The 16,104-nt window shown below is 38.9% G+C and overlaps 1 protein-coding gene across 3 annotated transcripts in view; it reads right to left on the reverse strand.

Moving 5' to 3' along the window:
* Positions 1-16,104, reverse strand: part of PPFIBP1 (PPFIB scaffold protein 1) — a 167,029-nt gene that overhangs the window by 100,813 nt on the left and 50,112 nt on the right. For all 3 annotated transcript variants that reach the window (XM_077870608.1, XM_077870609.1, XM_077870610.1), the window contains one exon: positions 10,252-10,345. The gene's annotated coding sequence lies outside the window, so the exon portion shown is untranslated. The remainder of the gene's footprint in view (positions 1-10,251; positions 10,346-16,104) is intronic.

Here is a 16,104-nt window from a genome sequence, read left to right on the forward strand (position 1 = left end):
AGGATTAAAGCTACAGTTCTTTTCTTAAACAAATGTACACATTCACATATATTAAATTAACACTTTGCAAATAATTCACAAAGTTCAGAGACTCCTTGAATCCTACTCTTCAATCCCAGGTTCAAAACCTGAAGTTCTCAAATCCCAGGTCTACTCTTATTTGCTATGGATCCTGGGAAGCTAACCTCTCTGGGCTTTCCATTTTATCTATAAAAGATGATCCTAGTAGTACTAACCTCAAAGTGTCATGGTGAGGATTTAGAAAAAGTGCCTGGCACACAATATGTGCTTACAAATTTAAGCTGCTAGTTGCTGTCACATATTTCCTTTTTAAAATCTTTCTGTTAAAAATCTGCCACAGCTCCTTATGCCTATAGAATTAAATCCAAGCAAACTGTCATTACATCTCTCTAAAATCAGATCCTGATGTACTTTTCCAGTCTTATTTTACCAAGCTCCTGCACTCGCCCCTCGTGCTCCTTGCACTACTCATTCCCTCTACTTTCTGCCTCAGTACCTTTGCTTATATTGTCCCCTCTTAACAACTGCCCTAACCATGTGAGTCTACCCTGCCACCTACCTACTCCTAAATGCACCCTTTCAAGGTTCATGTTAAATTCAAGTTCTTCCCTAGAAGTGAGCAGGCTAGAAATAATCTCACCTCCCTCTGTGCTACCATAGCACTACCTGTAGTAAGTGTACGTTTTACCCTGTTTTACAGAAATGTGCAGCCAAGTCCTTCTCTCCCGAGACAAAAGCCCCTGTGTTCTGCTTATCATATCTTTTCATGCACCATAGCCCCTGGTCCAGTTTCTTGGACATAGAAGCTCCATGATAAATATTAGTGAAGTGAATGGTTAATCTGCAGGAAATAACTGAAACTGATAATATCTGAAAACTGCATGTCATTTCCTCTCATATAAAACTTAACTAGTTTCTACTTTAATTAAGTCTAGTCCCTGGATATTTATATTGGGGGTCAGGGAGTGTGCCATAGCGTAGATGTTTCCTGAGTGGAAAAGCTCAGTTTTGTACAACAGACAAAGCTAGACAACAAAAGAATGGTTCCATCTTTCTATTTGAGTAGAAACTGATATTCTATCCTCCTTTTTTTTTTTTTATACCTTAAAAGATTTTTTTTTAAGTCTTCGTATTTCCAAATCCTCCACATCATGTTTAGATTCAGTCACTCATTCAAAAACATATACTAAACATAAAATGCTAGAGGCTGTGCACCAAGATGATTAGAGAGACCTTTCCCTTGAAGAGCTCACACTGGTGGGGGAGGTGGTGGGGGGGGTAGATATCCTGCCAGATACAGCACAGGGGAAGATCTGGAAGAAGGAGCAGACAACACTAGCAGAAGGGAACAGCCCAGGCAAAAGCTGAAAGTCCTAAAAGGCATGTGTGGGGAAACCGTGTAAAGTCCTGTTTAGCTTGAACACAGGGTGGTAAGAGACGGAAGTCTGAAGTGCAGGAATGGAAGCCAGATCACGAAGGAGTTTTGAATTGTATCTTATGGGAAGAACAGAGTTTTGAAGCAAGCTAGTGAAATGATTAGATCCATGTTCTAGAAAGGTTTCTAATAACAGCAGTGTAGCAGTGGGACTGAAGAGGAAAGAAACTGGTAGCAGGAATAGGAGTAAAAAAGAAAAAAGAAATGGCCAGCCAGGCTCTGTGGTGAGATGGAAGAAGGAATAAAAAGCATTTTCACCCCTTAAGTAGTTTTCTTTTTTTTTTTTTTTCTTAAGTAGTTTTCTCAGTATGGTTGGTGTACTGCTGTTCCACTCTCAGGCCAGCTGCAGTACCCTCTGTGCTATACCAACTCCTAGACACTACTTTCTCTGACAATTTGTAAGCATTTATATGAGCTAATTTATAAATAAATGCAGGAGATGGGAAATTATCTAAGCTGACAAGATGCAGCAGACTCCTCAGGTGCCCTGAAGTAGACTGTCAGCCATTACCAAGCAGATTTCTCCTTGCTCCTTCTTGCATTCATTCACTTTAGTACTCACTCAACTGGGGTTCCTCTATGTGCTGGCCATTATTACTTTGTATGCCAAGGACATGGGGACACACGAGACATCATTCCTTCTCTCTGAGTGCTCAAAGCCTGGCAGAGGTATTGTCATTTGTTCAACAGGAATTACTAATTAGACAAGTTGTCTTTAATGGTCTTTATCTTCTAGGAGGCTGTTTAAAAATGTGTTCTGGATAATGGTCACAATAGCAACTTGTAACTCAATTTTACCTTAAATGACTGGTTTGGAACATGATCTACAGAGCTGGAATGAAAAGGATTCCTGCCACAATAATTGGGATTACTTTGCTTATGTTATGCAACAGATATTTGTGCATGTGCCCACTCACTGAAGTTCATTTTTAACCCCAAAATCAATACTAACAGTGGGCTTTTGAACTTTTTTGAGATTTAAATTCAATTGACATATAATGTATTATTAGTTTCAGAAGTAGAGTTCAGTAATTCATTAGTCTTATATAACACCCAGTGCTCATTACATCACACGCCCTCTTAATGTCTATCACCCAGTTACCCCATCCCCTGACCCTTTCCCCTCCAGCAACCCTCAGTTTGTTTCCTATGGTTAAGAGTCTCTTATGGTTGTCTTCCTCTCTAGTTTTGTCTTATTTTTCCCTCCTTCCCCTATGCTCCCCTATTTTGTTTCTTAAATTCCACATATGAGTGAGATCATGAGAATTGTCTTTCTCTAATTGACTTATTTTGCTTAGCATAATACCCTCTAGTTCTATCCACTTCATTGCAAATGGCAAGATTTCATTTTCTGATAGCTGAGTAATATTCCATTGTGTGTGTGTGTATGTGTGTGTGTACACACCACATCTTCTTTATTCACTTATCTGTCGATGGACATCTGAACTAGAGGTGTTTTCAATGGACATTTATGGACATACACAGAGCAGCAAAAAATTTGAGTTGCCCGTGAGCATGGTCCCAGCTGAGGTGGAACAAGGCAATGCTCTACCTTCTTGTTTCAGATCGGCATTCATACTACAAACAAGTGTTTATAGGGCTGAAGTGCTGTTTAGTGTTCCTAACTGCAAGAATGCTGTGATGTGCCTTGCAGAGAAAAAAAGGACATGTTAGATAAGCTCTGTTCAGGCATGTGTTATAGCCCCCGTTGAATGTGAATTCAATGCTAATGAATCAACAATATTAAATAAGGTGCCTTAAAACAGAAACAAGGCTATGTATCAATCAGTTGAGAAAATGTTGTGACAGAGGCTCACAGGAACCTAAATATTCCCTAGGGCCAATGGTTCAGTATTCACTGATTCAGTATTTGTGGAGACTTTATAGAATGTAGCTACCACAAATAACAAGAATCAACTGTATTATATAAGGTAAGGAGTGCAAAGAACCAACCACACATAACACACTGATTTTTTTTTTCAGCTTCACTTTCTGAGGATTTAGGAAGGCCACGAAGTGAGGAAACGGAAATCACTTTTTGAATCCTATAACACTCCAGTAGAATTAGTGGGTATTTTTGTACCTCTGGAATCACTCAGACACAGACTCATAAAGAAGCTTCTGCCGCTCTGCTGGCTGGGTTAACAAGAGGAGGACAAAGAAGGGGTCAACAGGCCAAGATGTGCAGTGGGTCGATGTAAACAAGTGTTTGGGGTGTCACTATTTTCTGCTGGGAGAAGTCTTAGGTTTGCAGGTTGGCTACTCCTTGAAGGCCATTTATTTCCTGCTTGATGCTTGTTGGTTTTTATTTTTTTTCCACTATCCCAATAACATAGGAGGCCCTCAGTGCAAAGGCTTCAGAAAGGGGTGTTATGTGCCTGACCTCACTTGGACCAGTTTATTTTTATTTTATTTTTTTTTTTGGACCAGTTTAGACTATGAAGAACCAAAAAGCCCCCTTCTCTAAGCAAATAATCCATTCTTTAATTTCTAAAAATTTACAAACTGTAAGACAATATAAATCCCATAAGTCATCCAAAACTTCTATGAATGCCCCAGGATTCATGTTTCCCTTTGTAAAAGCTAATCCTGTCAAGCAGGAAACAACTTCCGGACCATGGTGTATTGGAAGCTGGCATCCCTGCTCCAAGAATTCCATGCTTTAGAACCAGAAATATTAATGGAGAGTTCCATCCTACATCTCCCTCTCTCCCGATGCTGACATTGTGTTTACTTGTCAAACAAAACAGTCATCCAAGTTTAGACCTATTGAAAAGCTTCCAAGCAAGATGAGAGGCCAAGTCAAAAAGGAGGAACAGCTAATCAGAAATCAAGGGCAGGAAAAGCTGGACCCAAAATAAATATAGTACAAAATGCCCAGAATAGCCCAGAAAGACAGCTGATGACCTTTTCTTTTAAAATCTCTTAATATCACAGTATCAAATAACCTAAGTATCTAAAACTAAGCACATTACTATTAACACAAAGATAAGGAATAAAGTAAAAACAAACTTAAAAATAGGAAATGCTGATAGTACAGTGACAATTTGTGTTTTGAAATACAAACTAAAACACAGAAGACAAATATAATTAATGTATAGTACTGAGGAGTCAGTCATTGGCAAGGGATTATACCTCAATTCAAGGTAACAGTCATGGGAAGTGATTGAGGCTATTTTGAGTTCTGAAAGCTACCAAAATTTCTCAAGAGACTATTATTTTTTACCTAACAACTCAATGGGTCCTGCTACAATGGCTGTAAATTACTGCAGCCCTAATTTAAGTTCTCCTCTTGATTGAATAAGCTCGGAGCTTTGACTTCTCAAGGAGAGGCAAGCATCTTGCTATTCAGGAACACACCCTGGGGACACCAATTTATTTCTCTGATTATGATACACAAAGCCTTGAACTACTGCTAAATAATAGATTTAAGAACTATTGAAATCCCTTTTCCTAATTCCTTGCTCCTTAAACCATAAAGAGCTTTGGCTGATTGAAATTCTGGTGCTAGAACCATGCTTTTAAAAAATGCCATAATATTAAGCCATAGATCCATTACATGAGAGTCAAAATTCCCTTGAACCCTCTTCCTTTTTTAAAAAACTGCTGAGAAGGGCAGCCCAAGTGTCTCAGCGGTTTGGTGCCGCCTTCAGCCCAGGGCTTGATCCTGGAGACCAGGGATCGAGTCCCATGTCGGCCTCCCTTCATGGAGCCTGCTTCTCCCTCTGCCTGTCTCTCTCTCTCTCTCTCATGAATAAATAAAATCTTTTAAAAAAAAGAAAAAGACTGCTGAGACTATACACCTAAGTACCATCAGAAGTGCTAAGTGCTTCTAAATTAAATACATAAATATATAGCATTTAAAAAAAAACATACCACCTATCCAGTTATAGAGCAAGTACATGTGTGCACACACATCCTCCACATATTTTGATTATTTGCTGAATGTGTAAACATTTCCTTTTTCTCTGTCTACAGTTGTACCCTTGCATATCTGTATCAAGGAGAAGAAAAAAAATCAGCAGTCACTGACTGCCAATTTCCTAAGGGGTGGGGGAAAAACAAAGCAACTGAAAATAAAAAGACTGCTGTGGCTTAGGCCCAGTCATGCAAATAGCTTCAAGCAGCCCTTGAACTCCATCCACGCCCTCACACACAAAGGACGCATCTGCTTAAAGGCATACTTCTAAAAGCCCAACCACATCTTCCTTTGATTGTGAGATCCCAGATATTTGGTAGAAGAGGGAGAGATTACTGGAGGGGAAAAAAGTGGAAATAAAAATCTTTTGTAAGATTCATAATGGAAAGAAATTCATTTATGTATTGCCTCAAGTTATAATGAACCAATAAAGCACAAGACAAAACACCTATGTGACACGATTCCAAATAAGATTGCCAACCCCCCAGCAGCAGTTTGAGAATTTATAGTAGGAATTACCTAGAATAAAGAATGTTTGGCCCACAAAAGGCAGTTGTGAGATAGAAAACTTCAACCCCCATATGACAATTAGGGTGAAAAAGATTACCAGGGTATGGACAAAGAGGACCCAAAGGAATGGTGCTATGGGGGCTGATTTTCAGGACACTATTATCTCAGTGGCTACAAAATGCCTGCTCAGAAACCACTACATGACAAGCTGGAATGATTATGTAAGTAGGCCTGACTAATGACCTGCACAGTCCCATGGCCTTCCTCAGTCTGGAGAAGAGAAGGCAGCAACAAAGCCAGATGAGAGGCCCCACCTCATGCTCCTCAGCCTCCAAAGTGGTATAACCAGACAGCTTTGGCCACCAACATCCCAGTTCTCAAGAACCATGAACACAATGGAGAAACAAGGGTGTCACCTGTATTCTGAGGCAAATGATATTTCTTCTGTTTGCCAGTTGCCAGAACACCTAAATGACTGGAAGTACAAACCTCCCAAAGTTTTTAGTTTAATTCTTCCCTGTATGTCCTCCTGCATCAGCTTCATTAGATACCCCTGGTGTAAGACAACAGAGATCTGAAGGTAAAAATAATAAGTAAGTACTAACACTATTTGCTATTTATTCTTATTAATTCAATGTCATTTCTATGACAATTATTAAATGTTCTTAAATTAATGTTTGCTTTGATGTCTGGAACAACAAAACAAATCCAATTTTAAGGGGTGGGTCACTCTCAACTGTGTCATGTGGGAAGTGAGAATTCAGAGATAGGAGTGAAAGCAAAATACAGCTTTCATAATCCAGCTATGTCATATATTTAAATATATTTATGTAGCTTATATATAAATATACACACCCTTTAAGGGGTGTATTAGAGTACATTAAAGCAAATGTTGGTGTGGGAAAAAAAAATCTAGATACATTCCTATAGCCTTAAATTAGTCACAACACTCTGGTAATTTAACGTGTCTTTCTTTCTTTCTTTCTTTCTTTCTTTTTTTTTAATCTACTGTGGAGGTTAACTATTTTGTAAATTTAGGTCAAATCTTGAAATCACTCCTTCACCCACTTTCTTAAGTATCAAAAGGTCACAGGAACTTCTGGCTTGGGATGTGTAAAAGAATCTAGCATTTAGAAAAATACAAACACATCCAAAAGTAGGTATTACATTCAGAAAATTCACAAAATCCCGCTCTGCCTCAAAATGCCAATCTAAAAATTAGCTTCCTGATTTTACAGATGAAGAAACTGAGGCCCAAAGTAGATGATATAGCAGAAGTGCAATAGCTAATTAATAGAAAAGTCAGAACTAGAATTTCAGAAAGCTGGGTAAAATGTCCTCTTTGTTCAAGTCACTCTAAAAGTTTTCTTTTCAGAACATTAGATTATTCACTTGTTTGATCATAATCTCACCGAGGGCAAAAATCAAGCTAAATCTACACCATATGCCCCAATAGCTAGTTCAGAATCACTAACAGATGAAAAGATATTGCCAACTAGAACCAGTTAGGATGCATCCCCTATACAGGGTATGGTGGTGGGTAGTAAATCACTCACAGAGCCTTCCCACCAAAGCCCTCCCAATTACCCCAGTAAAAAAGGACATTTGTTTGCTAATTCTTCTCAAACAAAATTATGATTTTCCTATGTGCGAAATCACCCAGGTTCCCCATGACTCTCAGCTCCACTGGCCTCTTCTTGAACTAACCAAGTAAAGCAGTTCTAACAACCAAGAGTGTCTTCACTGACTCACCCTGGGGAGGGACTTGCCAAGAACACACGGACAAATGTTTCCTTTCATCTTTCCTCTGATTTCAGTTTAGGGTGAGGCAAGTAGGAAAATATGTATTAGTTTTCACCATACTTAAAGAAACTAGCTAGTCATATTTTTTTTTAATTACCCAGAAACTCCTATAAAGTATCAGAGACAGAGTCAAAGAGGAAAAATCTCTAATCATAAAATTCAGAAAAAATAGTAAGAATAATGGCTATTTATTTTTAGTGCCAGTACAACATACCCAAAAGCACATGCTGATACTACTGCAGCAAACCGTCGCAATCAGGTAGGTTTAATCCCTATTTTGCAGATAAGAAGCGAACCCAGAGAGAGCGTGGGAGAAGGAGGTGGTGGAGCTGTGAGCTGAACATAGAACGGTCACACAGCAAGGCCCCCAGGCCCACACCCCAAATTTGTTTGAAAATACATATTTTTCCTAGTTTGGTCATTCTACTGTTTAAGTCCATCTTGGCTCAAGATTCCTACAATTAGGGACTGGTTTTTCAAAGCTCCCTTAAAAGAAAATTAGACTTAAAAAGCAATTTGACAAGATTAGGATAACTTTGTTCAGAAAATGCTTTGAAAATGTTAATCGCCTTCAGAGATTCAGCCTGCCTCCCTGGATCAATATTTATTCCTTTATTCATCTTCCCAAACTCTTCAGGTTTCACAGCAGAGATTCTTCCCCTGGGTTGCCACTTTTCCAGGCTCTTGATCTGGCTGACGAGATAGCCTAATCATTTCTAGGATAGCTCAGACATCTCTCTCTTCTGGATTTAGTTTCTCTTCCTCTCTGTAACCACTTCCTGTACCAACCAAAGCCCTACTCTGCCAGGGGAGCAAGCCCTCCCACACCGCACACATAGCAGAGAAGGTTCCACCTGGCCACCCCCTCAAGAGCGATCTATGAAAAAAATGCAGGCTCAGACCGTCACAGTCAGGCTGAGGCAGACAAATCACCTAGCTACCGAAAATCAATTTGTCTGCTTTAACAGACGTTTATTTAGTTCAACATCACTCCCCAGATCTGCATAATCTAAATTACTGAGTAGTCCCTCAGCATTACCAAAAGACATGCACAAAAATATTCACTGAAGCACACTATTTGTTATTCATCCAAACTGGATAACTACCGAAATGTCCAGCAGCTGTAAAACAGATATATAACTGAATATCATGACAGCAAGGAGAATGAGAACAAAAAACAATATTGTAGATAAATTTCACAAATATAATCAGAAAAATTAGCCAGACACAAAAGAATATATAGTACATGATTCTATTCACATGTGTTTTTTTAAATAGGCAAAACTAATCAATCAGTTATTCCCAGGAGCATTAGAAGAGGCAGGTTCTGGGGTCCTGGCAATCTTTCATTAATCTGGGTGCTGTTACAAAGGTGTGTCCACTTTGTGACAATTATTCCATCAAGCCATCCACTTATAATTTGTGCACTTTCCTCCATATTTCCATAAAAAGCTGACTGAAAAAGACCTCAGAGCACATCTGGTCTGCTCTCCTCAGTTGGCATGAATAAAAGTAATTGTTTCCCGGGTATGTTAAGTTATCTCAAGGACACAGAGGAAATCCATGGAAAGCCTGGGACTGGACGCTGTATTTCTTAACTCTCCACCCAAGCGCCACAGCTACCTCTCAAATGTCGAAGGATGTTTCTCTAATTTCCTTCCTTGTTGTGACTATGGCCAAGGTTTAGAGGGATTAGGATCATATTCCTATTAAGAATACAACCCAGAAGGTTCGTCTCCTACCAAAAGCAGAGCCAGGAAGATCATTTGAAACACCCTTTAGGATACAGCCAATCAGAAAAAGTTGGCACCATGTTCCCACTCTAGGTTTTGTCACTTACCAGTTGTGTGACCACCAGCATATTCCCTACCTTACTCTGAACCTCAATATCTTCATGTAGATCACGGAAATATTAACTCCTACCTTGCAAGGTTGCCATGACATTATCAGGTAGTAGTGTCAGAGCTGTGCCTGGCATGTTGCGAACACTCAGAAAAAGTATTTACTGAATAAATACTGATCGAATTGAGGGAGTCCAGTACTTGTCACTTAGCAGATGCTCAATAAACAGTTAAGTATTATTATTATTATTACTGAACAAGAGGTGCAGGGAAGAAGGGAGTAAATAACCCCATGTGAAAACATCTCCTTTTTCTAAGCTTATAAAGGTCATTAATGGGTTGAGCCAATTCTTACTGGTTTTGATGCTCCACTGAAATATCTGTGAGACAAAGAGCAATAATGAATTTGAAAGACGGCGGTGCTTTTCATGCACAACCAGCTCTGTGTTCTCTCTCTCAGTGCCAAACAGATGTGTTCACTGACTGTTAAAACATTCTAAATTCTCCAGTCACCTAGGTGAGTCATAGAACTTTTATAATCTAACTTTTCAAGAGGGAGATGGGCCATCAAGTCTCATAGACTTAATGACTTAATGAGTAGACGTACATAGTCAAATAACTTTACTACTGGGAAAAAGATTTACAAACTGAAGACACAGAAGGGTAACTGCAGGCTTTAAAGATGTCAGAAATAAACCACAGAGAGGAGAGAGTTTACTCACATTTTAAAAAGTTTAATGCTGATTTTTTATTTTCTTCAGCTCTTCAAATTTTCCATGTGCTTATGAGCAAACTGATCCATAAAACTCTTTTATACTGAAAAGAAACAAATATAAAAAAAAGATTAATTAAAACTAATTTCAAATTAGAGCACACAAGAGGAACAAAAGTAAGGCCTATAGATGGTGAATTATTGTATAAAAAACAAAGAGCATCAAACTAGGTTACACATGTGTAATTAAAAACAAGAAAATGTGTTACGGACCAACAGATTTAACTAACTTCCTTCTAGTTATCTTTTCTCCTCTCTCCCCCTTCATTTCCTCCTCCCAGCACTCCCTTCTTCTCTTTCTTCCTTACTTCCCAGTTGCTGGACAAACTCAAATATTCCTTGAAGCCTGAGTTTCAGGAGAAAACCATCATCATTCCTTTTTATAGCACAAACTACCTGGCACATGTTAGGCATTCAATGAATGCTGAGTAAATAAATCAAAAATTTACAATACTTGGCTGTTAGGTTAAAAAAAATTAATAAAAAAAGGGAAATCAATAAAAAATCAATATGCAGACAATATGGTAGAAGATAAACACTTTCATTATCAAGACTTGTGATTAAAGTTGATTAATACCCTTACCTCTAATAAATAACAGATATTTAGAAAAAAATTGCCAGGACTATACGTATGGGCATGTATATCCTCACCATTATAGTAACAAGATATATTTTTTGGTAGTATACCAGTATTTAGGAATAGAACTTCCTTTTGAGGTGCTCACTATTCAAATATCTCGTAATCACCTCCATCCAAATGAGAAAGCAAAGTATCTCCAAGTTAAAAACCAGAAATGTTACCTCACATGTGTTTATCAAATGTAATCAAAGCCTGTCCCAGACAAAATTATGAACTAGCAGTGTGGCTCCTTCCTTTTTCTATCTACTCGTTTGAGGAGTCAGTGACCCCAGATGTTTAATTCAGTAGGGAAGCAATAGGATCAGCTCTAAGGTTCAAACAGTTTAATGGATATCTTTTCCAAAGACATTTTCATTTGAAAAAGAGCTTCAAAAGAGGCAGGTGCTTAACACTGAAATAAAATGCCTTACTGACAATGGAATTTCAGGCATGAACAGAGGCTGTCTTAAAGAAATCTCTCAATTCAGGTAAGCATCTGTCCATTTGGTCACCCCTAAAGTCAGATTCCTATATAACCCATATAGACACACCAATCCAGGTGAACGTTAAGCAATTAATGATGTATATATACATAGGCTAGCCCAATTTCAAGACTAGTGTGTGCTCCAAAAATAAACAGTTGTTAAATGAATGCAGAGGAACCCTACTCCATAGGTGCTTCTGAGAATGGAGGCAGGGGTGAGTGATGTGTGACAGCAAGTACAGCAATTTCACTCCTGTTTTAGACTCAGATCCAAGATTTGGCTGGAGAAGAGGTTTCCTGGAGTGCTCATAAAAGACTTGCAATTAATGATTACATTAACAGCAAAGAAAATTCCAATGATCTAGAACAATAATCACACCAAAATCCAACCGCCTTTTCTAACAGGGCCTTTGTCGGGGAATGAAAGTTCTAGCCGAGGTCCCTGGTCAACCTGAGTCTGAGTAGGTGGGAGCCTCATCTGTGTCTTCATCTCCTGCCCTGGAGCAAAGAGCAGAAGGAAGGATACCAATATTAGCAGGAGGAAGGCTTCATAGAGGATAGGACTAAGGGAGGGAAACAGGGACCTCCAGCAGGCAGCAAGACACAGCACATTTCTGGGACATCCCAGGTCCCTTCCCAGTCCCCATCAGCCTCCTTGCTGGAAATTACAAGGGCAAGGTTTAGATGTCACACAGGCCAGGGCCTATTGGATACAAAGGAGGATGGAGAAAATATCAATGGAATGGTTTAAAGAGAAGAAAAATCAGATACCTATATTCTATAAGACCTAATTCTAAACATGTAGAAAAATTTTAAAGAGAATTGTAAGAAAGTGTTGCCTGAACTTGCTCCAGAGGAATCCATTCACTTGAGAGGCACTGAGTATTTTCAATCCCTCCCTTAGCACAGAGCTCTGATTATTTGGCCCAACCAAGACTGAATACATAAAAACATTTATAAACATGAACTGTTCAATTTTTTTGACTTTCCATCATGAGCCTTGTTTAAGCAAGTCAAAGATGTCCTTTGTCATACAGTTTTGATCGAATGCAAGAGACTTTAGTCATTTCCTCAGAAACAGACGTAAGCTATAAATATGAACTAACCAACACAGCCACTCACAAAAAGGTCCACTGACAAGTTTAATTTAAAAAGAACACTTTATTAAACTGAAAAGCCGGCCATAAAAAAATTCAAACCCAAGCAAAAAACATTCCTAGCAGAAAAACCTGTTGTGTAATGCCAATGATAATTAAAATAGCCTGTTATTTGACTTGTGTATATTTCCTACACAAAAATTAACAAAAGTCTGCATTTACGTTTATCTAATAAAACAACCCTTAGCATCTTGCCCAAGTCAGACTTCAAATTCTAAGAATAATCCTCCAAGCCATTAAGTGACTTCTGTGTATCCCTTCCCTTTGAGATGGGAAAACACATTTATTACTACTTTCTAAATCCCTTTGCTCTTCTAAGGCATGACCATCATAAGTGAAAATACATGTTAGACATGATCATTTGGAGGCGAGGTTATTGTTTATTACAATAATATCTATTTCATACTTTAAAACTAAATGGAATCCAGGGGCACCCGGATGGCTCAATCAGTTAAGCACCTGCCTTTGGTCATGATTCTGGGGTCCTGGGATTGAATTCCACATTGGGCTCCCAGCTCAGCAGGAAGTCTGCTTCTTCTCTCTCTGTCCCTCCCCACTGCTTACGCTCTGTGGCACAAGCTGTCTCTCTCAAATGAATTTTTTTTAAATTAATTTTACTAGTTTTTTTTTTTAATTTTTATTTATTTATGATAGTCACACACAGAGAGAGAGAGAGGCAGAGACACAGGCAGAGGGAGAAGCAGGCTCCATGCACCAGGAGCCCGATGTGGGATTCGATCCGGGGTCTCCAGGATCGCGCCCTGGGCCAAAGGCAGGCACCAAACCGCTGTGCCACCCAGGGATCCCTCTCAAATGAATTTAAAAAAAATTAAAAAAAAAAAACCTAAATGTAATTCAAGTCTCTACACAATATAACTTAAGTATCTGAAGCAGAGGTCTACAAATACAGTCTGCAACCTGTTTTTGAAATTAAAGTTTTATTGGAACATAGCCATACCTATTCATTTACATACTGTCTATAGCTGCTTTTGCAGGACACAATGAGAGTTGAGTAGTTGCAGAAGAGACTAAGTCCTACAAAGTATAAAATATTTATTAACTGATCTGTCCCTTTAAGAAAATGTTTCCTGACCTCTGGTCTCTATGTTAGTATAGCACAGCTGACCACTGAAATACATTCATAGACGACTAAATGTTGAGATAAACACTAATCCTGGGCAGCCCGGTGGCTCCGCCTTCAGCCCCAGGGCATGGTCGTGGGGTAGGGTCCCGGGATCGAGTCCCATGTCGGGCTCCCTGTGTGGAGCCTGCTTCTCCCTCCGCCTGTGTCTCTGCCTCTCTCTGTCTCTCTCTCTGTGTCTCTCATGAATGAATAAAATCTTAAAAAACAAAAAAACAACACTAATTCTGGTTTACTCATCCTATTGGATAACTACCTAAGTCACTTATCCTTTAGCTGCTTTAATTTTCTCATTACAATACAATAGATGATATTTATTGGGAACTTATGTGCCAGGAACTATTCTAAGGGTTCTACTTTTAACAAATGAACAATGAATTCATTCATTTAATTCTGACAAAAATGCACTAAGGAAAGTAAATGGTCACCCCCATATTACAGATGAAGAAACCAGTAATTAAAATAACTTGCCCAAAGTCACATCGCTCTTAAGTGGGAAAATCAGGATCAGAACTCAGGCAATCTGGGTCCAGAGCTACTATTATTAATCTCTGTGCTATCCTGATAATAATTTTAATTTTATAAAAGTTACACATGATAAAGAGATATCTCAAAAGAAATTTAGGTTAGAAATGTTAAGTAGAGACAGCAAAGTATACCTCTGCACAGTTTAAGATAAGGTACCTAAAATAAGAATATGAATGGACTTCCATAGACTTGCAAGACCCTTCTAATTATAAAATTAGAGCTGACCCTGGGGTATATAAAGGCATATAAAAGTCCACAATACTTTTTTTTTTTTTTTTTTTTTTTTTACCAAGTCATCAAAGAACCAAACTAACCAATGTCTATCTTTCCCTGAAGTTAAGGCCACTTCAGGACCTTCAGAAAGCCTTCAGGATAAAGACTTACTAGGGACCCCAAATCTTCCAAATTTGTTCCTATCTAGTCTCATCCTTTGCTTGGTTTCCATCTGGAAAAAGGCTGAGCGATCATCCACATAAATTATGGAAAGACTTCTTCACAACCTGGCAAGAATAACTCTACCCAAATACCAATCACTGCATGGTTCAAGAAGACGTCCCCTGCTGAATCATCCCCACCACTTCCTGAAGTTCTCCAGGTTGTCTGGAGGAAATGTGTCACCTAAATGTGACCCAGTACTCTTTTGGACTGAAAGGCAGGTTTACACAATCCAAATAAAATAAGGGTAAAATATACTGCTAAGTTACTCATCACCAACTTCCCATTTAAATAGAGATGGTCTTAACCATCTTTTCAGTCAGGCTAGTTTTTCATTGGCTTGTAATGTCTGCAGAATCAAGTCCAAATCCTTGGTTTTGAGGGATGCCTGGGTGGCTCAGCAGTTGAGCGTCTGCCTTCGACCCAGGAGGTGATCCTGGAGTCCCGGGATTGAGTCCTACATCGGAGTCCCTGCATGAAGCCTGTCCCTCCCTCTGCCTATCTCTCTTTCTCTCTCTCTCTGTCTCTCAAGAAAAAAAATCTTTAAAAAAAAAAAAAAAATCCTTGACTTTGACATTTAAGGCCTTCCTCATTTTATCCCTTAGTTACTTTTCCAATCTTACTTCCTTTTATTTTTGGTCTTTCATGTAACAAGGCTAGCCTATTTCTCCCTCACGCATCACCTCTACTCCTGCTTCTGAGCTACACATTCTGTACTCCATTTTCTCTTCTGCTACCAACACCATGTCCAGTGTACAAGCCAAATCTCTGTGCTCCATATTGTGGGATACAACTTGCAAGTCCTGTAAGGACTGGATCCTCACAATCCCTCAGGGGAAAGAGGTACACAAAAGACTAAAATTGTATATTAAAGATGTGAAAATGCTACAGGATGTAAAAACTTTACAGGATCTAAAGACTTTAGAGAGAGGCCATCATTGAATTGGACCTTGAAGGAAGGGGGACCCTGACAGTGTGGTTGTGTTCATAAAGTTGTAGGGGTGACCAAATGGGATAAAGGGTTACATCATACACTTCAGAGTCAGATAGGTCTGAGTCCAAAATCCTGGTTCCTGCTGACTGGAAAAGGAGTGTGTAGGAGTTATGATCAAATAAGTTAGGTTGACACCTAAGCATGGTCAAAACTCTATTTGTATCCCGTTCTCGTGTCTCGGTCAAATAATTAAACCTTTCATACTGTGTACCTACGGAGTCTTCCCCTTCTCTGTCAACAAGATTTAGTGTTTCAACCTATTCATTCATTTGGGCATTTAATCACATATTGATTTTCACCCTTCAAATATTCCAGAAGTATGTTTTGCCTCCTCAATAACAGTTTGTTATCAAAGAATGGATTCTTTCAAATAGACCTTTGGCATTTTCAAAATTTAGGTTCAAGGCTCCTGACAAGTAGTGCTACTTTAGCTGAGAAGCAATTT

The sequence above is a fragment of the Canis aureus genome, chromosome 25 (assembly GCF_053574225.1).
Source record: "Canis aureus isolate CA01 chromosome 25, VMU_Caureus_v.1.0, whole genome shotgun sequence".
NCBI classification, from domain to species: domain Eukaryota; kingdom Metazoa; phylum Chordata; class Mammalia; order Carnivora; family Canidae; genus Canis; species Canis aureus.